Here is a 24,972-nt window from a genome sequence, read left to right as displayed (position 1 = left end):
ATTCTTTACTGTCTGAGCAACCACTCAATTGAAATGGAGACCATAAGTGGTACAAGAGAGGATTTAAATAAAGGTACAGATATAAGGAATCTAGAGTGGAAGGGATTCATGGCATAAGTGGAGAAATTATTTCTTCCTATGAAGAAATGGTTTACGGGAAGAAATCATTTTAACAGGAGGGAAGATAATTGGAACAAAAGCAATGGTATGTAGGTCACAGAATATGATGGGGGGATGTGTAGCTGCTTATTTATTTTTTCAATGAAATGTGGGCAAGACTACAGCTGAAAGTGAGAGGGAATGACGACATATGGAATATCTGAGGGGAAATCAAAGGGTGCAAGGTAAACATTTTAGGAACTGAGGGAAAGGAACGCTATTACAAATCAAAAGGAATGAATAATTTTGTATTTTTAATGTTAAACTGTAAGTGATAAGAAAACATTAACAGTGGCTTAATTAAGGTTAACTTTTGTATTTTTTATACATATGGATAGACAGACAAGAGTCAGTGTGAGGCTTTCATGATTGTCAGGAAATCAGACTTGCAGATTTTACTCCACCAACCCTAAAGTTGCTGTCTCCTCATGGTGCACGTGGCCTGTTTAGGTTCCTGGCACCACCACTGATATGCCTCTGAGGCAGCAGAAGTAGGAAAATGATAAAAGGAAGGAGAAGCAAAAATTCTTTCTCTTCAAGCATAATTCCCATTAGTTTCCTGCACCATTTTATATTTTCTACAGTTCTGGCCAGAACCTAGTCACATAGTCATGCTTAGCTGCAAAAAAGACAGAAAAGCAATCATTTCCAGGGAGACAAGTATCCAGTGATAGTTAGGGATCTACTGGAACAGAATCAGGAACGCAGATATTAGGCACTGTGATCATGCATTTTATTTGTCAACTTGAATGAGCACCTTGCCTAGATAGTCAGAAAATCGATCTTTCTGAATGTATCTGTGAAGATGTTTCCAGAAAAAAAAGTTAGCTTTCTGTTCAGTTAACGACATAAAGAAAATCTGCCCTCACCAGCATGGATGGGGCATTATCTAATCTGTTGAGGATCTGGATAAACAAAGGGGCAGAGGAGAATGAATTCTCTCTCTCGAGCTGAAATGTCTGTTTTCTTCTGCCCTTACTTTTGATCCTTGGACCTGTGGTCTTATTTTTTTTTGAATGAAAATAAAAATTTATCAGGATGTTTTAAATAATTATCCAAATATATGCTATTAAACTATCAAAATACTTTAATATCTTTGGTGATATCTGTGGGTTTTTTTTTCAGTGCTGAAAATTTATTAATTATTTTGGTAACAGATCTGGTTTCATTGCAAATGTGTTCTCTTTCTGAACTGTTTCTCTCTTAAACTGTGGTAAGAACACTTCACATGCGAACTGTCCTCTTAAATTTGTAAGTGAACAATACAACATCGTTAACTACAGACACACTGTTTTACAGCAGATCTCTAGTGATACTTTTATTTTTCAGAATGCATTTATCACTCACTGAAAATCTTCAGAAACATTCATCCTCTGAAGTGAAATTTATATGTGTTAGAGATTAAGGTCTAAAATCAGGCACTCCATAAACAAATTACCGCTTTTTTTTTTCTTTTTTTTTTTTTTTAAATTTTATTTTATTTTTAAACTTTACATAACTGTATTAGTTTTGCCAAATAGCAAAATGAATCCGCCACAGGTATACATGTGTTCCCCATCCTGAACCCTCCTCCCTCCCCATACCATCCCTCTGGGTCGTCCCAGTGCACCAGCCCCAAGCATCCGGTATCGTGCATTGAACCTGGACTGGCAACTCGTTTCAAACATGATATTTTACATGTTTCAATGCCATTCTCCCAAATCTTCCCACCCTCTCCCTCTCTCACAGAGTCCATAAGACTGTTCTATACATCAGTGTCTCTTTTGCTGTCTCGTACACAGGGTTATTGTTACCATCTTTCTAAATTCCATATATATGCGTTAGTATACTGTATTGGTGTTTTTCTTTCTGGCTTACTTCACTCTGTATAATAGGCTCCAGTTTCATCCCCCTCATTAGAACTGATTCAAATGTATTCTTTTTAATGGCTGAATAATACTCCATTGTGTATATGTACCACAGCTTTCTTATCCATTCATCTGCTGATGGACATCTAGGTTGCTTCCATGTCCTGGCTATTATAAACAGTGCTGTGATGAACATTGGGGTACACGTGTCTCTTTCCCTTCTGGTTTCCTCAGTGTGTATGCCCAGCAGTGGGATTGTGGTCTTTGACTGAATTAGACCACTGCTTCCTCAATTCTCCAGCTTGTGAATGGTAGTCTATGAGACTTCTTGGCCTCCACAACTGTGTAAGCCAATTCCTATAAGAAATCTCTCTCTATATATATATGTGTGTGTGTGTGTGTATTCTCTCTATATACACACACACACACACACACACGAGAACTGATAGCATAGAAAGAAATTCATATTTTTAAAGAAATAGAGTTTGATTCAATTGAATTATAAACAGTAACTCAAAGTTACATCTGATTAGATAAGGAAGACGAATTTGCAGTGGTTATATGCACATTTATTTGTCCAGCACATGCTTTATACTGATTGAAGGTGAATAGAACCTCATTCCGGAACATGTACTTATTTATCCAGATAATTTGCCTTCATTTCATGACCAGTTTGTATCCGTCTATCATATTCATTGAAGTGAATTAAAAATAAAACTATATATATACACACACACAGACTTCAGGTATATACTTGCTAATACTATGCAATAATTCTAATGACTATACTTTATTATTATACTTTCAACTTATGTCCCTGTTACCCATCTCTTATTCTCACCCCATACTTTTTTTCTATTATTAAAATTCTATTAATAATACATTTATCATTCAAAAGCTATTATGACTTTAGCTATTAAGATACATCTTGAGAACTATGGAGGTAAATATGGAGGTATTCTAGCTGATGAAAACTGAGGCCTTCTTTACTGGCTTCATGACATCATTCATACTGTGGAATATGGGAAAGCTGTACCCTGTAACAAATGAAGAAATTCTCGTTTGAACTTAAAATGGCAATCATATTTTATCCTCTCAATTCTCATATGATAAACATTTCTGATTTTTGAGAGCTCAATGTGAACCAAAAAAGTTGTATTTGTTTACCAATGATTGACTATCATTTGGACAGTATCTCTTCAGGAATGATGAAATTAAAGTGTTTAACTGGTATCCTAGAAAGAATAAAAGAAAGCCATTGTGAGGTGGCCAGAACACTCAAATCACCCCTTGTAGAGTCAGAAAAGGTTAAAGTATCAAATAACCCTAATTTTTCTGTGTAATAAAAACAAAACAAAAAAGCAAACGATGTGTGTTTACTTACTGCTCAAGCTGCATGATCAGTTAACATGGGTCATTAAAGAGCTTTGTTCGAAATAGGCTTTCAAAAGCCCAAGCTAACAAAAATTGTATCATTTTCTTGCTGCTCAACTGAAATATGTGGCTTTTTCAACTAGTCTGTGAATTAGAAGAAAAAGATTAGGAAATCACGATAGGCTTTTTATTCCTAAGGACTCTGAGTGATAGGTCTTTCTTCATAGCACTTTGGCCAGAGTCACACGTAGCCTCACACTTTTTGGATAATACAGAAGAGCCATGATAAATGTAACATTTACTAGGTATTAATATCTACCTCAATCTCTTATTTTGATTACCAAATTCTGTATTTTCCCCCCCCAACACCCAGTGATTTTGTGATTTATAATAAGAAATATATATTTCATCTTTCACCACTTTCTGGAACAGAGCTCCTAAAATCCTTGTCATTTCTATGATGGTCTTTTATTGAGGTGACATTTGTACCTCATCTAATAATGGGGGCTGGTTTTCAGGAGAATCAACCATGTGATTGGACAATTGGGACTTCCAGCCCTGCCCTCTGACCTCCATGGAGGGGAGAATTGCTGGAGGTAAGTCCATCACCAGTGGTCGGTGATGTAATCAAGCATGTCAAGAGTCCATAGGGTCACAAAGAATCGGACACAACTGAAGCGACCTAGCACGAACATATGCGCACACACACACCTATATAATGAAACCTCCATATAAACCAAACAGAGGGGATTCAGAGAGCTTCCAGGATGGTGAACCAGAACTTTTCCAGGGGTCACCATGCCAGGCCCAACTTTACAAGGACAGAATCTCCCTTGTTTGGGATCTCACTTTATGCATCTTTTCATCAGGCTATTGATTTCCTGCCTTTGTGTGTGCTAACTCGCTTCAGTTGTGTCCAACTCTTTGTGACCCCATGGACAGTAGCCTGCCAGGCTTTTCTGTCCGTGGCATTCTCCAGGCAACAATACTGGAGTGAGTTGCTATGACCTCTTCCAGGGGTCTTCCTGACCCAGGGATCAAACCCACATCTCTTGTGTCTCCTGCATTGGAAAGCAGGTTCTTTACCACTAGTACCACCTGGGAAGCCCTGCCTTTAATATCCTTATAATAAACCAGTTATCTAGTGAATAAACACATTTCTTGAGTCCTGTGAGCTGCTCTAGCAATAAATTGAGCCCAAGAAAGAGACTGTGTAAAGCTCTGATTTATAGCCAGTTGGTCAGAAGTGCAGGTAACAATCTAGACTTGCTTGTAACTGGGATTTCAAATGGAGGACACTCTTGTGGGACCGAACACCTAAAGTGCAGAGTCTGATGCTATCTTGGGTAGAAAGTATCAGAATTGAGTTGAATTGTAGCACACCCAGCTTGTATCTGAGAATCACATGCAAACTTTTGGAATTAAGTGTAAAACACTTACCCTTAAAAAAAAAAAAAATAAGTTTGAGGATATCACAGCCTATTTAACTCTCAGAGATTCTTTGTTGTCATTGTTTAGTTGCTTAGTTCAGTCCAAATCATTGCAACCCCATGGACTGCAGCATGCCAGGCTTCCCTGTTCTTCACTATTTCCTGGAGTTTGCTCAAACTCATGTCCATTGAGTTATACCATCAATGGACAGAGGACAAACAACAATCTTGTCCTCTGTCATCTGCTGCTCCTCCTGCCCTCAATCTTTCCCAGCATCATGGTCTTTTCCAATAAGTCGGCTCTTTGCATCAGATGGCCAAAGTATTGGAGCTTCAGCTTCACCATCATTCCTTCCAATAAATGTTCAGGATTGATTTCCTTTAGGATTAAATAGCTTGATCCCCTTGCTGTCCAATGGACTCTTAAAAAAATAGTTTAATTAATTTATTTTGATTGGATGATAATTACTTTACAATAATGTGATGATTTTTGCCAGATATTGACATGAATTGGCCACAGGTACACATGTACTGCCCAAGGCTAACCCTTTCCCACCTCCCCGGTGGATTCTTAAGCGTCTTCTCCAGCACCACAGTTCAAAAGCATCAATTCTTTGGTGCTCAGCCTTCTCTATGGTCCAACTCTCACATCCATACATGACTGCTGGAAAAACCATAGCTTGGACTATATGGGCCTTTGTCAGCAAAATGATGTCTCTGTTTTTTAATATGCTGTCTAGGTTTGTCAAAGCTTTTCTTCTGAGGAGCAAACGTCTTTTAATTTCATGGCTGTAGTCACCATCCATGGTGATTTTGGAGCCAAAGAAAATAAGACTGTCACTGTTTCCATTTCCCCCCATCTATTTGCCATGAAGTGATGGGACTGGATGCCATGATCTTCATTTTTTGAATGTTCAGTTTTAAGCCAGCTTATTCACTCTCCTCTTTCAATTTCATCAAGAGGCCCTTTAGTTCCTCTTCACTTTCTGGATTAAGGTGGCATCACCTGCATATCTGAGGTTGTTGATATTTCTCCTAGCAGTCTTGATTCCAGCATGTGATTCATCCAGCCCAGCATGTCACATCATGTACTCTGCATAGAAGTTAAATATACAAAGTAACAATACACAGCCTTGATGTATTCCTTTCCCACTATGAACCAGTCTGTTGTTCTATGTCTTGTTCTAACTGTTGCTTCTTGACCTGCATACAGATTTCTCAGGAGGCAGGTAAGGTGGTCTGGTATTCCCATCTCTTTAAAAATTTTCCACAGTTGTGATCCACACAGTCAAAGGCTTTAGCATAGTCAATGAAGCAGACATAGATGTTTTCCTGGAATTCCCTTGCTTTTTCTACGATCCAACAGATGTTGACAATTTGATCTCTGGTTCCTCTGCCTTTTCTAAATTCAGCTTGAACATCTGGAAATTTTCAGTTCATATACTGTTGAAGCCTGCCTTGAAGGATTTTGAGCACAATCTAGCTAGCATATGAAATGAGTGAAATTGTGTGGAAGTTTGAACATTCTTTGGCCTTGCCCTTCTTTGGGATTGGAATGAAAACTGACCTTTTCCAGTCCTATGGCCACTGCTGAGTTGTCCATATTTGCTGGGATATTGAGTGCAGCACTTTAACAGCCTTGTCTTTTAGGATTTGAAATACCTCTGGAATTTGGAATTCCATTACCAGTTCCAGTTGGAATTGCATCACCCCCTCTAGCTTTGTTCATAGCAATGTTTCCTAAGGCTGACTTTACACTCCAGGATATCTGGCTCTAGGTGAGTGATTACACCATGGTGGTTATCCAGATCATTAAGATCTTTTTTGTACAGTTCTTCTGTGTATTCTTGCCACCTCTTCTTAATATCTCTGCTTCTGTTAGGTCTATACCATTTCTGTCCTTTCTTGTGCCCATCTTTGCATGAAATGTTCCCTTAGTATCTCAAATTTTCTTGAAGAGATCTCTAGTCTTCCCCATTCTATTGTTTTCCTCTATTTCTTTGCATTGTTCACTTAAAAAGCCTTTCATATCTCTCCTTGCTACTCTTTGGAACTCTGTACTTTATTCTGATTGGCCACATAAGAAATTGGTCTAGGAACATATATTTTCCTTGTACACTATGCATCTTCCTTAGGTTATTACCTGCATGTAGATATTTTGGGGGCCACAGCACAGTTTTTGTCTTAAAAGCTAACATATCTTTTAGAAGTGACTCTTGTCATTTTTGTCAGAATATATTTCTCTAAAATTTGATAAACTCACATATTTTTTGGATATGTTTAAGTTCAAATTTTGTTTTGTTTTACACTCTACCTCCTAGTCCCCATCTATCTTTCTTCTGAATTTAATATTGGACAACTTAAGTATATTGAATTTGATGGGAAACCCGCATCCTTAATCTGATCTTTGTTATAAGTCATTGGATTGAAATAATTCACTGGGAGTCGCAAATATGTGTTCATTTTCTATTCTGGGTTTAATTTAATCACTTGAGAGAGACTTAAGGATGGCTATTCCCATTCTCTCCCAATCTTATTTTTTGTTCTTCTGGGTTGAACATAGTTTGCTTTCCAATGGTCAACATTTTTTTCTGAACTTTTTTCTTTTAATACCCTGGCAAATATAACCCATCAATACCAACACACTTTAGAAAGTTGTGTATTTTTACCTATTCTCATAGAGCTATAAGTTTATTAAGCAAGTTACTTTGCCTCCATTTAATTTCAGTTGATGATTTTTCTAAGAACTTTGCCACTACAGATCATGCTTTGTTATCTTCTCAGACTAGGATATCAATTTTCTCATTATGCCACATAGTTTAGTTTTTTTCCTTTCCCTTTTGATGTCCATTTCTTTACTAGTCAGTACTGGTTAGGTTGTGCTGTGTTAAAACGGTCAAAATCTCAGTGACTTAAATTCTAAGTTAAACTTACAGTCAGTCAGATTTATGTCCAGTAGAGTTCTGTGGCAGTGTGGAGGATTCTGTGCTTCATATAGTCACTCAAGAATGAAGAGGAAGTACAGCACAACATCCTGGAATTAAAATATTTATCTGGAACAAACTAGCATATCTTTCAAGGCAAAGAGAAGCCAGAGGAGCAGCAGCCTGGCTTCAAAATTGTGCACATCTCTTTCCTTCCAGTTTGTTGTCCAGGTTTAGTAATACTGTTAGGCATCTCTGGTGGCTCAGACTGTAAAGAATCTACCTGCAATTCAGAAGACCTGGGTTTGATCCCTGGGTAGGGAAGATACCCTGGAGAAGGGAATGACTACTCACTCCAGTATTCTTACCTGAAGAATTCCATGGACAGAGATTATAGTCTATGGGGTCACAGAGTTGGACACAACTGAGAGTAAAACTGCCCTAACTGCAAGGAAGGGTGAGACATAGGATTTATTTTACATAGTAAGCGTTGACCTCTCTTATCATGAGATAATTTATTCTTAAGCTATTTATTAGACATGCTTATCATTATCTATTTTGTTCATTGTAATGAATAAAATAAGGTCTTGTAATTCTTTTGCACAAAATATTCTGTTGCTTCTCCCTAATTAAAATATGTAGTACAAATACTTAAGCTGACTTTCAAAGTCTTATTAATAGGGAAAACCTTTTTTTTTTTCTTTTTTTCTTTTGGCTCTCTACCCACAACTTGTGGGATCTTAGTTTCCTGACCAGGGATCAACCTGTGCCCCCTGCAGTGGAAGCATGGAAACTTAACCACTGGACAACCAGGGAAGTCCCCGAAATTTAGTCTTGAAGTGTGATTCTAATCTCTTTTTCAAGCTATATTCTGTTAGTATCAATTGTTTTTGTTCACTTGCTCACTCGTGTCTAACTCTCTGCAACCCTGTAAACTGCAGCACGATAGGCTTCCCTGTCCATTACCATCTCCTGTAACTTGCTCAAACTCATGTCCATTGAATCAGTGATGCCATCCAACCATCTCATCCTCTGTTGTCCCCTTCTCTTCCAGCCTTCAATCTTTTTTAGCATCAGGGTCTTTGCTAAGGAGTTGGCTTTTTGTGTCAGGTGGCTGAAGTATTGGAGCTTCAGTTTCAGCATTAGCATCCTTCTAATGAGTATTCAGGATTGATTTCCTTTAGGATTGACTGGTTTGATCTCCTTGCAGTCCAAGGGACTCTCAAGAGTCTTCTCCAACACTACGGTTTGAAAGCATCAATTCTTCAGCGCTCAGCTTTCTTCATAGCCCAACTTTCACATCCATACATGAACACTGGAAAAACCATAGCCTTGACTAGACAGACCTTTGTTGGCAAATAACATCTCTGCTTTTTAATATGCTGTCTAGGTTTGTCATAGCTGTCTTCTGACGAACAAGCACCTTTTAATTTTGTGGCTGCAGTCACTATCTGCAGTGATTTTGGAGCCCAAGAAAATAAAGTCGGTCACTGTTTCCTTTGTTTCTCCATTTGCCATGAAGTGATGGGACCAGATGCCATGATCTTTGTTTTTGAATGTTGAATTTTAAGCCAGATTTTTCACCTCCTCTTTCATCTTCATCAAGAGGCTCTTTAGTTTCTCTTCACTTTCTGCCATAAGGGTGGTGTCACCTGCATATCTGAGTTTATTGATATTTCTCCTGGCAATCTTGATTCTAGCTTGTGCTTCACCCATCTGGGCATTTCGCTGGTTAATACTTGGTCTCATATATGGCTTCATATATTTGCTCTCTGAATAGAAGAATTTTACCCACTTAGAATTATTTTAATCAGACATTCATTTTTATTCTCCTAAATCTAGTAAATCCTAGCATTTCCAATGGCAATAGCAATACTTAGGTCTCAGAATAAAACCTGAAAAAATGGACTATCAATTCACTTTGGGTTTATACTCTATTATAGGAATTTGGAATTCTATTCTATTGTTTCCTAACAGCATTTTCAAAAGGCATTCATGCCCTTAATAGCTTTTCCCCCCCACCCCCCCCAACCATTCCTATCTGGTATTCTTCATCCAGTAAAGTCCAGTCACTGGACAGCTAGATTCCAAACCTGTTTTACAGGTTCTATGATCTAAATATATTATGTCTTCAAATTCTTAATGTCTCATCAATTAAGGATGTATAACAGCATTTGCTATATCATTTTCACACACTTACTATAGGAACCAAGTCAAATGCGGTCTGTAACAAAGTTTTAAACACTGTACATCATTGTTGTACTGATGTTGTACAGTACATCGCACATCCGTTTCACTGATATAATCTCCATTATTGAAAATGCATTGCTAACATCCTCTTTGAAAATCTATACTGTATTCTCAAGCCACATTTAATTACTCATTTTTCTTAAGCACTTATTAGTTGTAATGATTTTACAATTAAAAAAACAAAACAGCCTCACAGCACTTGAGGTTCTTTTGTCTCTATCCCTAAATATTCAGCAATCTTCCTATAAACAGGGCTTGGTGTTAAACATGATTTCTGTCAAGCTCAGTACTTGAGAAGTGTCCAAAATGATGTCAAACAAAATTAACACATTTCTCCTTCTGGCTTGTTCACATTTAGTATCATTATCTAAAAATATGTGTTAAAAGAAAAAAAATCACTAAACAAAGAAATTTGAATCTAGTTCAAATGATCATTTTGTCATTCATGAATAAATCAGAAGTACTGGAGTTTAGAACAAAAGCGCTTTAGTCTACGTATGCATATACAACCTGAATTTCAGTCTATTCAGTAAAAATCAACAACAAACAAAATGTATGTTTTGGCTAACTTATCCATAAGATCTTTAAAAATCCTATTTCCGTTTTTAAATCTAAGTTCAGTCCTTAGGGTGAATATCTTTTCTAGGAGAAAAGTCAATCTCTTCTTATCTCAGTTCCTTCTGCAATGTTTTCAGTAATCTTATTAATAATATTTAAGGTTCTTACTGTTTTGCTTATAGTGAAAATTAGAACTAAAATATGCTGAAGCTAAAATCACTGTTCTATATCAGAATTATCAATGGAAATATAAAAGTTATAGAATCATAATTCATGAAAACTGAAGCAACCTTAAATATTATCTGATAAACTTAGCACAGTCTCAGTAATGAAGAAACCTGACCCCTGGAGGGTTTAAGTGAACTTCCTGTTTCTGCACTGCTTGGGAGTACCAGAAATGGATCCAGACTCCTATATCCTGGCCTCACAATTCTGAAAAGTGACCTCTCTCACTGTCTGTTAAGTTACTGGATATAGATGTGGCTAGAAGTAAGGGAGAGTAACAAAAAAACTATTAAAATATTTCATTAAAGAAAGGATGAAGATAAACTAGAGCAGAGCTGACAAGAGAGATTAAGGAAACACTGAAACTACGTAGGAAGCAGGATAGAGGCATTATGGTGATGAAGAGATAAATAGATGGAAGAGTAATATATTCATAGAGATTCATGCTTAGTCCACATGGTTCTTTGTATCACTACAACTGGGAATACAGGAGCAAATGAATCCTTACATGGGGACAGAAAGATGAAGACTCATTGTTTTTTCTTTCTTTCTGGTTGTGCTGGGTCTTCATTGCTGTGTGGACTTCTCTCTAGCTGAAACTCTCTCATTGTGGTATGGAGGCTTCTCATTGCAGTGGGTTCTCTTGTTGGGGAGTATGGGCTCTAGGGCACATGGGGTTCAGTATTTGGGGCTCCCAGACTCTAGGGCACAGGCTCAATAGTTGTGGTGCCTGGCCTTAGTTGCTCTGTGGCATATGGGATTTTCCCGAATCAGAGATCAGAGTGTGTCTCTGACTGTGTCTCCTGCATTGGCAGGCGGATTATTTACCACTGAGACACCAAAGAAGCCCAAATACTCATGTTTTGACAAGCTGACTTTTAGGTACAAAAGGTAATCCAAGCAGAATTTCTAAAAAACAACACTGATATTTTGAGTTTGACTTTTTTCTTTTTTTAACTGAGACACTTGGCTGTTTGGAAGAAATTAACACAGCATTTTTATTACCTCAAAAAAAAAAAAAAAAAAAAAAAGAACATTCATCTGTCGATGGACATGGTTTCTTTTTAAGGTAATAAAAATTTTAAAATTGCTTGTGATGATTGCAAAACTGTTAACATGCTAGAAAGCAATTGAATTGTACACTTAGAAAGAGTGAGGGAGAAGAAGATGAGTAAATTTAGGAAGTTTTATGGAACAATAAACATACTATCCTTGGTGAAAGATACAGCCATACTAAAAGACTGGTGGCGATTGGGATTGATGTATGTGCACCCCCGTATGTAAAACAGATAGTGGAAACCTACTGTAAATATAGCACAGGGAGCTCAGCTCAGTGTTCTGTGACCTAGAGGGGAGGAAGGTGGGTGGGTTGGAAGGGAGGTTCAAGAGGGAGGAATATATGTATACATATAGCTGATTTGCTTCATTGTACAGCAGAAAGTAACACAATATTGTAAAGCAACTACATCCCAATTTAAACAAATATTAAAATAAAAAGAAACCACATATACTAATTAGCAGTCACTCCCAGTTCCTTCAAAATAGTCCCTTCACTGGCAACCGCTCATCTACTTTGTCTCTGTAAATGAAATCACATGACACGTGGATTTTTGAGCTGTTTTTCACAGACCATAATTTTTTTTTTTTTAATATTCATGCATGTCCTATTTTAAACATATACTTTCTCTCTATGCCATCAATTTGGGTGGAAATTTGGGTAGTTTCTACTTTTAGACATTATGAATAATGCTGCAAGGAAAACTAGTTTATGTTTTTATGTGAGTATATGTTTTAATTTCTCATGAGTATATATTTCATAGAGGAATTACTTGGTCATATGATAATTCTCTGTATAACTTTATGAGGAACTGTCAAACTCTTTTTCAAAATTGCTGCCACATTTTACAATCCTATGTGCAGTTTATAAAGGGGTTTCATTTGTTTCCACATTCTTGCCAACATTTGTTATTGTTTTTTCTTGTTGTTTTTTTGATTACAAGTATATTAGTGAAGTGTGAAAAGATACTGTGGATTTGAGGTACATCTTACTTACAGATAATGTTATTGAGCATTTTATGTGTTTATTGGCTATGTATATCTCCACTTTTTTTTAATTATTATTGAGTTGTAAGAGTTGTTTTTACATAATTTAGATAGAAGTCCTTTATCAGATAAGTAATTTGTAAACATTCACTTCCCATTTCAAACGTTGTCCTTATTTATGACATTGTTTACAACACAAAAGTTTTAAATTTTGATTAATTACAATTTATTTATTAGTATTTTGGTGACTTGTGCTTTTGATGTAGTAGCAAAAGAACCTTTACTTAATCCCACGTCCCACAAATTTACTCATGTATTTACTTGTAACATTTTAGGGCTTTTTAAGAATTTCCTGGTGGTCCAATGGTTAGGACTCCACAGTTTCACTGCAGGGAGCATGGATTCAATCCCTGGTCAGGGAACTAAGATTCCACCAGGTACACAATGGCTATATATATATATATATATGTATATATATATATAAGCTTTTCTTCTTAAATTTAGATCTATGAATTACACTGGCTTAATTTTTATATTTGGTTTTGCATGTAGGTATCCAGTTTTTCCAACACCATTTGTTGAAAAGAGTATTATTTCCCCATTGAATTGTGTTAATATCTTTTTAAAGAATTAATTAACCATCAATACAAGGGTTTATTTCTAGTGTCTAAATTGGTTACCATTAATCTACATGTTTGTGGCTCAGCTGGTAAAGAATCCGCCTGCAATGCGGGAGACCTAGGTTTGATCCCTGGGTTGGGAAGATCCCCTGAAGAAGGGAAAGGCTACCCACTCCAGTATTCTGGCCTGGAGAATTCCTTGGACTATACAGTCCATGGGATCACAAAGAGTCAGACACGACTGATTGACTTTCACTTTCACAATCTGCATGTTTAGTCTTATGCTACTACCACACTGTTTTGACTAGTGTAGCTTTTTAGTAAGTTTTAAAATCAGGAAATCTAAGTAGTCCAACTTTTTCCTTTTCAAAATTTGTTTCCCTGCAGTTATGGGTTCCCTGCAGTTCCATATTAATTTTTAGATCAATTTATCAAATTCTTAAAAAAAAATCGACTTGGGATTTTTGATAAAAATTCTACTGAATCTGTACATAAATCTAAGCAGTATTGTCACCTGATCAACATTAAGCTTTCTGCCCCATGAACATGAAATATCTTTCCATTTGTTTGGGATGTCCTTCCTTTCTTTCAACAATCTTTCATAGCTTTCAATGTACAAACCTTGTAATTCTTTTGTTAGATTTATTTCTATTTAATTTTGTTCATACTACTGTAAAAAGAGTTGTTCTTTAATTCCATTTTCAGATATTCATTGCTATAAATTTTTATATTTATCTTCTACCCTGAAACCTTGCTGAGCTCATTTATTAGTTGTTATAGATTTTAAATGTTTCTATATTTTTCCCAACCCAGGGATCAAACCCGGGTCTCCTGCATTCCAGGCAGACGCTTTAACCTCTGAGCCACCAGGGAAGTCCCAGTTGGTCTACAATGTTGTGTTAATTTCTGCTGTACAGCAAAGTAAATAAGTTATACATAGTACACATATCTACTCTTTTGACTTCTATTCCCAGTACTCTGTCATTACAGAGTATTGAGTAGAGTTTTCTTGATAGGTTCTTGATAGTTATCTATTTTACATATCTTAATAGTAGTTTGTGTATGTCAATCCCAATCTCCTAATTTTTCACTCCCCTCATTCCCTTTGGCAACCATAAGTTTGTTTCCTACATCTTTGACCCTATTTCTATTCTGTAAATAGGTTCATCTATACCATTATTTTTAGATTCCACATCCAAGTGATATGCTATTTGTCTTCATTTGTCTGACTTCATTCAGTACGACACTCTCTAGGTCCACCCATGTCATTGCAAATGACATTATTTCATTCTTTTTAATGGCTGTGTAATATTCCACTGTGTAAATACTACATCTCTATCCATTCCTCCATTGATGAACCTTTAGGTTGCTTCCATGTCCTGGCTTTTGTAAACAGCTCTGCAGTGAACTCTGTGGTATGTGTATCTTTTCAAATTATGGTTTTCTCCAGATATGTGACCTGGGGTGGGATTGCTGGATTATATGGTAGTTCTATGTTTATTTTTTTAAGGAAACTCCATACTGTTGTCCATAGTGGCTGTAACAATTTATATTCCCACCAATAGCGTAAGAGGGTTCCCTTTTTGCCACACCATCTCCAGAATTAATTGTTTGTATGTAATTTTTTTAAAAAAAATATGAGATCATGTCATCTGCAAATAGATATAGTTTTATTTAGTTATTTACAATCTAGACATTTTAGAGGTTGCTCTAGGGCTTACAATATTCACCTGAATCTATGGGAATCTACTTCATTTAATTCCAGTGAGATAGAGAGATGTTCTTTCAAGATAGCTCTATTTAACTGTTCACTTTCCTCTACGCTATTATTGTTTTCTGTATTATGTGTATGAAAGTGAAACTGTTAGTTGCTCAGTCATGTCTGACCTTTTGCAACTCCATGGACTGTAGCCCATCAGACTACTCTGTCTATGGAATTCTTTAGGTAAAAATACTGGAGAGGGTTGCCATTCCCTTCTCCAGGGAATCTTCCCTATCCAGGGATCAAACCCTGGTCTGATCCCTGGATCAAATCCAGGTCTCCTGCTTTGTAGATGGATTGTTTACCATCTAAGCCACCAGGGAAGCCCACGTTATGTATATAGATATTACAAACTCAATAATTGGGCTTCCCTGGTGGCTCAGCAGTAAAGAATCCCCCTAAATGCAGGAGGTGCAGGTTTGATTTCTGGGTCAGGACAGTCCTCTGGAGAAAGGAATGGTTACCCCCTCCAGTGTTCCTGCTTGGGAAATCTCAGGGACAGAGGAGCTTGGTGGGTTACAGTCCATGAGGTCACAACTGTCAGACACAACTTAGTGACTAAACCACCACCATAATACTTGTTTATATAATTTTATGTCTTTTAAAGAAGCTAAGAAAATGACAGCAAGTAATGAAGTTAATATACTGCAAGTTGATATAACGAACTAAGGTATACTTCTTATTTTGCATTTCTGGTTATCTTCATTGCTCCTTGTGGTTTTTTAATCATTTGTTGCCATTTACTTACACCAAGATAGCTTTTCCCCTACCTGTCTCTTTTGTGCTGTTATTGTCAGACATATTACAGCTCTGTATGTTAAATTTATACTGTTGGTATTTATTTTGCTTGTCACTATTATAGAGCCACCAGCCTCCTCTTAATGTCTCATCCCAAAATCTTCATTGTTTTGACAATTTTTTGGTTTGAATTTCTCTATACTATATTCCAAATAAAATTGGTCCCTTTTTAAGGGACAGCAGCTGGGACATCTGTTCTTATAGCCTTTCTCACCCGTGGGCAAAGTACCACGTCTCTCAGGCTGGGGTGTAGACAGATACTAGCTTTTTCTTGGAGCAACACCATTGTTCTATGAGTAGGTACTGAGTAAGCACAATAGATTCTGTTTGTCTTAGTTTACTTCACATTGGTACAGGTTCTTTATCTCATAAGCAAGCTGTAGTGAAGGTGATCAAGACTCTGTCTTTTTGGCACACCATGCCTGTTGTAGACATTCTTCCATGGAAACTGAGGCTAAGGGAGAAGAAAAGAGCCCCAGACTTTTTAAGTCACTTACCTCTGATAGAGCTCCTGACACATGCAGTTGAGTGGAATGATGAGAAATCCTGTTAGCTTGCCCTTTCCCATGAAAAATCATAACCCTAGATGGGAAACGTGGGGGAAGAGGGAATCATAAGCTCTTGACCACATTCATCCAGAGGTTCCATCTGTCTCACTGAGTTAGGGAAAGGGTCAGTTATATACCTCAAGACTTGCTTCCTTTCCCAGGAATGTTCTAGTAATTCCCAGGAATTTTCATCTGGATAATTTCTGCTCAGCACTCCAGGTTTTATTTATCTGCATCCATAGCTCTAGAGATCTCTTCAAGAAATTCAGAGATACCAAGGGAACATTTTATGCAAAGATGGGCTCAATAAAGGAGAGAAATGGTACGGACCTAACAGAAGCATAAGATATTAAGAAGAGGTGGCAAGAATACACAGAATTATACATAAAAAGATCTTCATGACTCAAATAATCATGATAGTGTGATCACTCACCTAGAGCCAGACATCCTGGAATGTGAAGTCAAGTGGGCCTTAGGAAGCATCACTATGAACAAAGTTACTGGAGGTGATGGAATTCCAGTTGAGCTATTTCAAATCCTGAAAGATGATGCTGTGAAAGTGCTGTACTCAATATGCCAGCAAATTTGGAAAACTCAGCAGTGGCCACAGGACTAGAAAAGGTCAGTTTTCATTCCAGTCCCTAAGAAAGGCAATGCCAAAGAATGCTCAAACTACTACATGATTGCACTCATCTCACACGCTAGCAAAGTAATTCTCAAAATTCTGCAAGCCAGGCTTCAGTAACACGTGAACCGTGAACTTCCTGATGTTCAGGCTGGATTTAGAAAAGGCAAAGGAACCAGAGATCAAACTGCCAAATCTCTTGGATCATCGAGAAAGCAAGAGTTCCAGAAAAACATCTACTTCTGTTTTATTGACTATGCCAAAGCCTTTGACTGTGTGGATCACAACAAAAAGTGGAAAATTCTTAAAGAAATGGGAATACAAGACCACCTGACCTGCCTGCTGAGAAATCTGTATTCAGGTCAAGAAGCAACATTTAGAACTGGACATGGAACAACAGACTGGTTCCAAATTGGGGAAGGAGTACATCAAGGCTGTGTATATTGTCACCCTTATTTAACTTATATGCAGAGTACATCATGAGAAATGTTGGACTGGATGAAGCACAAGCTGGAATCAAGATTGCTGGGAGAAATATCAATAACCTTAGATATGCAGATGATACCACCCTTATGGGAGAAAGTGAAGAAGAACTAAAGAGCCTCTTGATGAAAGTGAAAGAGGAGAGTGAAAAAATTGGCTTAAAACTCAACATTCAGAAAACTAAGATCATGGCATCTTGTCCCATCACTTCATGGCAAATAGATGGGGAAACAGTGGAAACAGTGATAGTCCTTATTTATTTGGGCTCCAAAATCACTGCAGATGGTGACTGCAGCCATGAAATTATAAGACACTTGCTCCTTGGAGGAAAATTTGTGACCAACCTAGACAGCATATTAAAAAGCAGAGACATTACTTTGCCAACAAAGATCCATCTAGCCAAAGCTACAGTTTTTTCCAGTAATCATGTATGGTTGTGAGAGTTGGACTATAAAGAGAGCTGAGTGCCGAAAAATTGACGCTTTTTAACTGTGGTGCTGGAGAAGACTCTTGAGAGTCTCTTGGACAGCAAGGAGATCCAATCAGTCCATCCTAAAGGAAATCAGTCCTGAATATTCATTGGAAGGTCTGATGCTGAAGCTGAAACTCCAATATTTTGGCCACCTGATGCGAAGAACTGTCTCTTTTGAAAAGACCCTGATGCTGAGAAAGATTGAAGATGGGAGAAAAAGGGGATGACAGAGGATGAGATGGTTCGATGGTATCACCAACTCAGTGGACATGAGTTTGAATAAGCTGTGGAAGTTGGTGACAGACATGGAGGCCTGGCGTGCTGCAGTCCATGGAGTCGCAAAGAGTTGGACACTACTGAGCGACTGAACTAAACTGAACTGATAGCTCCAGAGCTTAGCACAATGTTCTGATTATATTAGGTTCTCAAATGATATATGTTTCTTAAATGAGTAAGTGCATAAAGAATGAAAGAAGTTTTTGAAAAGGACCAAAAATTATTGGTTAAGCAAAGTCCTTGACATGAAGGAAGCAGTAGATTTCCAACATGCTTGAGATTTGAATAGTGTCTTTTCTTCTGAGACAAGTGAGATATATTTTCTATAAGAGAGGCTTTGTGGAAGCTCATACTTCATAGTGAGTAGTGAATAATATCTGGTATTTTATTCATTACTTCCCACTCATAAATTTTACTGTCTGACCCCTCTGTTTTCTGCTTCTTATTATAAAAAGTAATCTAAGTCTCAACTAGAGGAGATATACATGCTGTGTTGAACATTATATTTCCTTCCCACATATTCTAAAATACAGGAGGAAATATGAACTTAAAAATACAAAATTGGGTGCAATTTAGGAGAAACTTTTTCAGGCTCAGAAGCACATAAGGTGCCTATATCTCAAGAACATATTTTAGCCTTTAAAAAACTGCATTTCACTTGGTACTTTTTCAGATTTCCCCATGAAGAAATTGGGGCTTACCAAGATTAAATTTTTACTTCAAAAAGGATTAAATAGCAGAGCTAAAGTTAATACTTCAGTAATATAGCATTTCTTTAACAATGCATTTCATTTCTTTCTCAATGCATTTGTTCATAAATATGCATGCATTAAACTCATTCTTTCATTTAAAATGTTCTATTCACTGTCTGGAATTGTGCAATTGAATTATGTTTTAGTTTTCTAAACCTAGAAGGTCGTGTACGGGATATTCAGTCAGACCAAATCAGAAACTCTGTGGTATGGGCTGTGAGTCTACATATTGGAAAGTTGTTCTGCTGATTTGTATTTAGTCTGTAACCTTGTATGAGACAAAGACTTACGTTTGTGAATCATTGCACTGGAGACATATACTAGGATTAATCCTTTATAATTATCTAGTAGAGGATAAGGCTTTTTCATAAAAAAAAAAAAGCCAAGAACATGTTTTGTATCAAGAAAATGTTACAGCTGACCAAAGGGGGAAGACATTTGTCTTGGGGGAAAATTTTGACCATCTCCTTTAGGCCTCTATAGCATAGCCTGGTGGGCTGCCGTCTATGGGGTCGCACAGAGTCGGACACAACTGAAGCGACTTAGCAGCAGCAGCAGCAGCAGAGCCTCGCCTTGGCTGGATGTCTAGAATTGTAAAAGTTAAAATTCAGTTTTATCCAGTAACAGAACATGTCCTGAACACAGGTGCAACATTTAAATGCATGTGTACAGTGTGATGTAGTGTGAATGGATCATGAGATTACGAGATAAAATAGTGAAAAATCATGCTGCAAGTTTAGATTTGTACCAGATTGTGAGGATCTCCAATTCTCCCCAGGCAGTTGGAATATACACCATGTATGCAGAAATTAGTGACTTTTGATCAAAGGTAAGAAATTCTTATAAGTTTACAGAAGGAAAAATGTAACATTTTAGCCTTATCTATAGCAGATTATAGAAAGAGATTCTAGAAGTCAGAAGATCTGTGAGCAGACCATTGTCGGGGTATGTCATGAAACTGTTCTTTGAACTGACTTTTAATGAGAAATGAAAGCCACAGAGACCAGAAAAGAAATTCTCAAATGCCATTTCCACATCACAAAGCAGAAACAGAAAAAAAAAGTATCTAGTTACACTTTCAGAAGAAAAGTAAATTCTCACTATGATTAGAAACTAATGGAAAAGAAATACAGACTATAGGATCTTTTTGTATTGCAACATTCCTCAAGGAAATAAAACAATTATTACACATTATTTTCTCCCTTCTTTCAAATTCCACATCAATTTCTACATTATTTTTTTCAAGATTCATAATGGAATTGAATGCCTACTGAAAACTGGAAAATGAGGTTTGCTTATTTAAGAGCTCCATGACTTTGAACGTTTCAGATTTATTTCAATCACTATCATCTCTTATATTTAATGCCAAATTTCAGCTGAAAACCATAAAAGGCATAACTTTTTAAAAGACAGTTAAATTACTTTTTTAAAAACTGCAATAGTTTCTATTTGGCTTTTATTTTATACTGTAATACAGTAATAGGGATTCATTTAAGCATACAAAGACAACACGTTCTCCATAAAAGACTCCCAAATCCTTGCAAAACTTCAATCCATTTCTTCCTTTGGTCATTGTAGAACTTTTTTCTTTTCACTTACTGTGCTGGATCCTAATTCTGTTTTCCTGTCACAGTTTTCATGCTTCACAATACAATTTATAACAGTAGCAGCATTCCTCATTAGTAAATAGGAGAAGAGATCAGCATGGTAGGCGTGAATAGGGTAGAGACAGGGATGAGAGGCATCTCTGTACTGTCAGTGAGACAAGGCACACTCTTAGGGGAAGCTGATAATTTTTAATGTGATGTATTTTCACAAAACAATAGAGCAGGGGAAAAATAGCTAATGGAGAAGGCTTGAAACTAGTTCTGCTTGGAGTAATTCTAAGATAAGTATAACATAATTCAATTTTCTGAATATCTTTTAATTACACGGTTATCTGAATTTCCTGATATTTCAAAATGGCAATTGTGGATACAGATGCAAAGAGGAGAAACTGAGACTCACAAAAGCTACTACTGCCCAGGCACAGACCACAGTAACTTATCAAACGAGGGTCCAAATAAAGATGCCCCATTCAGAATCTATTTTCCTCCCCCTTCTTTGTACTCTCTTTTTTTTTATCTGCCCTTCTTATCCTGCTCCCTCCCTGGTATATCCTTTCTATCATTTTCTCTTGTTCATTCATTGAACATTTATTATCTTCTACTATATTACAATCATTTTAATTTTACTAGGGGTTCAAAAGTTAATAAACACAACCTGTGACCTCAAACTGTGAATAACACATAATCCAGATGTTGGAAATTTTATCAGAGAACCTCTGATTGCAACCTATGCCAAAATTAAGCACACACACAGAATGGACAGTTGATATTCTCAGAGAATAAAATTTTCAGTAACATGGATGCTTTCTGGGCCTTTTGTATAGGAGACTGAGGAGAGTATTTGAATTGCACAACAGTCATCATCTCAATACAAAAATCTCCACTGGCTATATTTTCTTAAGTGTTTCCCTTGACCCTTTCCCTAAGGAATCTAAACCTTCTCCCCTTCTAAGCTCATCACTTGTTTTTTTTGTTTTTGTTTTTTTTTTTTTCCCCCTTAAACTCTGCATCATTTTTCCTTTCAAAGGCATCTGAATTTACTTTCGTTCTGTTTTCCTAAGCATCCAAGGGACATCTACCTCTCCAAGCATAAGAAAACCCTCCAGGTGCCAGGAAGGAAATAGAAATATTTATCTTTACTGTCAAAATTGCTATGTTAGAGGGATTTCCCTGGCACTCCAGCAGTTAACACCCTGCATCTACAATTCAGGGGATGTGAGTTGCATACCTGATTGGAAAACTAAGATCCCACATGCTGCACATGGGGAAATTAGAACTGACCATTCCTACTTGCCTTCTTTTTGTCCCCAGAATTTCTATATTTCTAACAGAAATATCGCCACACATGTATAAATATGTTAAGCATTATAATTAAAATCCATATATAAAATTGTTTGCAAGAATTTATAGAGAAAATATCTAAATGACATTCTTTTATGTCATTTTTTTAAGGAGGAATTAAATGCAAACTTTGTTGTAATTTGTGTAACAAAGCACTAAAACAGCTAATGGCAATGAATTGTATTTTCAATTGGATGCTGTTGTAAACAATGGTGAATGCTCTGGTTTTGTTGGCAGAAGCCTAGGTAATCCTGGATTGGCCAGTTTTTTGTTGTACAAATAGGCAAATCACAGTCTTAAGTCTTAATGTCTTGTCTATAAAGTGAAATCATTTTATAGTAGGTGTGTGGTGTGTTTTGGGTTTCCCAGGTGGTGCTAGTGATAAAGAACCTGCCTGCCAATGCAGGAGATATAGCAGACTCAGGTTAGATCCCAGGCGAGGAAGATCCCCTGGAGGAGGGTATGCCAACCCTCTCTGGTGTTCTTGCCTAGAGAACCCCATGGTCAGAGGAGTCTGACCGGTTGCATTCAGTAGGGTCACAGAGTCAGCAACTACTGAAATAGCTTGGTACACGCACATGCATGGTGTGTTTTATATGAGATGATGTGTCAAAATATCTTGTCTAAATATTGTTTTATTACTGTTAAATTAATTAAACAGGGAGACCATCAGACTAATGTGGTTGTACTATATTAGCAGTCTACATAAACAAATCAAAACTAGAGCATGTAAATGCCTCAAGGTTAAGAAATCAAAATCGTAGAACCACCAATCACACCCAGCTAATTAGGCTTCTCCAAACAGGGGCTTCCCTGGTAGCTCAGACGGTAAAGCGGCTGCCCGCAATGTGGGAGACCCTGGTTCGATTCCTGGGTCAGGAAGGTTCCCTGGAGAAGGAAATGGCAATCCACTCCAGCACTCTTGCCTGGAAAATCCATTCCAGCAGTCTTGCCTGGAAAATCCCATGGACAGAGGAGCCTGATAGGTTAGAGTCCATGGGGTCGCAAAGAGCCCGACCCGACTGAGCAACTTCACTTTCACTTTCAAACAGGGCAGACCTTTATTTATTTATTTATTTTTTTCAGGGCAGACCTTTAAACTACAGCCAATCAGGTAATTCCCTTGCTTTGCTTCTGCCTTTTCTTTACAAAAAAGCCTTGTGGATTGAGTGCTCCTAACCACTTCTGGTTTGGCTTTGCTCTCTTCAGAATCAACTTTTGCTCAAGCAAATGCTTACTTTTTATTTTAATATGTTTTCATTTAATAATGTTATCATTATTAAAAGATAATAATGTTTATCTTTTCATATTATATAGCTTTAGTCACAGAAAAATAAAACTGTGCTTTTATATAAAAAGCCCTTGTTGACTCAAAGAAATGGTTATCATGTTAGTAACTGCTTATGAGAATATCAAGATATTATAGCCTCCAGAACCATAGGCAAACAAGTCACTGTCAGTTTTTGTATGTAAATTCATACTAACTGACTCCTACATACTTAAATCAGGATATTAGAAATTGAAAATTTTAAAAACTTTAGAAGTCTGATTCATTTATGCTATTGTCTGCGCATAAGCGAGAAAAGGAAATGGCAACCCATTCCAGTATTCTTACTTGGAGAATCCTGTGGACAGAGGAGCCTGGTGGGCTGCCGTCTATGGGGTTACACAGAGTCAGACATGACTAAAGCAACTTAGCAGCAGCAGCAGCTGCACATAAGCTGGCTAACTTTAAAAGCAGTTGAAACGATTCATTCTTAAAAAAAAGAAAAAAAATTACAGGGCAAGTTGCTTTGATAGCCTGCTATACTGGTTAGGAAAGGAGTTTTTAGTGAAGTTGATGTGGCTGACAGTGTAAGAGGTTATAACTGTCTCAGCTGATCTAGAACTGCTCTACCAGTCCTCTGACAACAAACTTTTAAGAGTTGATCATGTGCCTTTAGTCTGTGTTAAATCAAATCATTAAACTATATTAGAAAAATAACAGCTAATAAATAGATAGAATTGGTTTAGTAATAATTTTTCTTAGATTTGCCCCTGACAAGGAATATTCAAAATACAATAAAACTGGGGGCAGAATGTGCCATGCTCTGGCTTCTGGAGATAACTTTTTACTAAATTTCGTATTGTGAAGGTATACCATTATTGCCTTCAAAGAGTCCTGAATCCTTGGCTTTTTCCATCTGATCTTCTATCATTACTAAGGGTTATTGCAATATAAGTATGAAATGATCAGAATAGATTATTATATGATGCTAAAATGTTAAGTATGTGAAACAAACCAAAAATATGGTAATAAAGTGCTAGATAAGAACTGGAAGAGAGAGACCAGCATAATTTCTTCGAAGTGCTAGAAACATACATGAAAGAACAGTTAGGGCATTTCAGGAAGCAGCAATAATAGGATTAAATCTAGACATGGCCAGTGTAGTGGGGAAAGGGAATATCTACGGACCAAAAATAAGGAACACAACTGATGAAAATTCATATTAAAGAAAGGTTAATCAATCCGAGTCTTGTATATGTTAGTGATAAGAATGGTTCTCTTCTTTCAATAATGAAAATTATTTGTGTGCTTATTTAGATTTGTAATATTCTTTCAACTAATTACATTTAGTCTTGACAACACACCTGTGAAATAAATATTATCATTATGTTTATTTTGCATATGGGAGTAATTTGCTTTATTTCACGACGTTAGTAAGTGGTGAAAGCAGGTGCACATACCATGTACACTGCCTGGCCAACCAGCTGAAAAGCAGACAGGCATGGCTGCCAAGTCTGCCCACTTGGCTCAGCACTGTGGCAGCCTGGAGGAAGAGAACCTATTCTAAAAGTCTTTAGGCCCTCCAGATTCACTTTCTACCTTTTGCTACTT

General features: G+C 37.0%; 1 long non-coding RNA gene and 1 other non-coding gene across 2 annotated transcripts; both read right to left on the bottom strand.

The window, feature by feature from the left end:
* Window positions 1–2,569: 2,569 nt before the first annotated feature.
* LOC123329974 lies at window positions 2,570–3,243 on the bottom strand. The gene is made up of 2 exons (XR_006545623.1): window positions 3,174–3,243; window positions 2,570–3,043 (listed from the first exon to the last, which is right to left on the bottom strand). It is a non-coding gene; the product is annotated as an uncharacterized LOC123329974 (long non-coding RNA).
* Window positions 3,244–14,231: 10,988 nt separating this feature from the next.
* TRNAS-GGA lies at window positions 14,232–14,303 on the bottom strand. The gene has a single exon. It is a non-coding gene; the product is annotated as a tRNA-Ser (tRNA).
* Between the last annotated feature and the right edge of the window lie 10,669 nt (window positions 14,304–24,972).

Source organism: Bubalus bubalis, chromosome 17, assembly GCF_019923935.1.
Source record: "Bubalus bubalis isolate 160015118507 breed Murrah chromosome 17, NDDB_SH_1, whole genome shotgun sequence".
Classification (NCBI taxonomy): Eukaryota; Metazoa; Chordata; class Mammalia; order Artiodactyla; family Bovidae; genus Bubalus; species Bubalus bubalis.
Note: the sequence above shows the minus strand (reverse complement) of the source record. Positions and strands in the feature narration are given on the sequence as shown.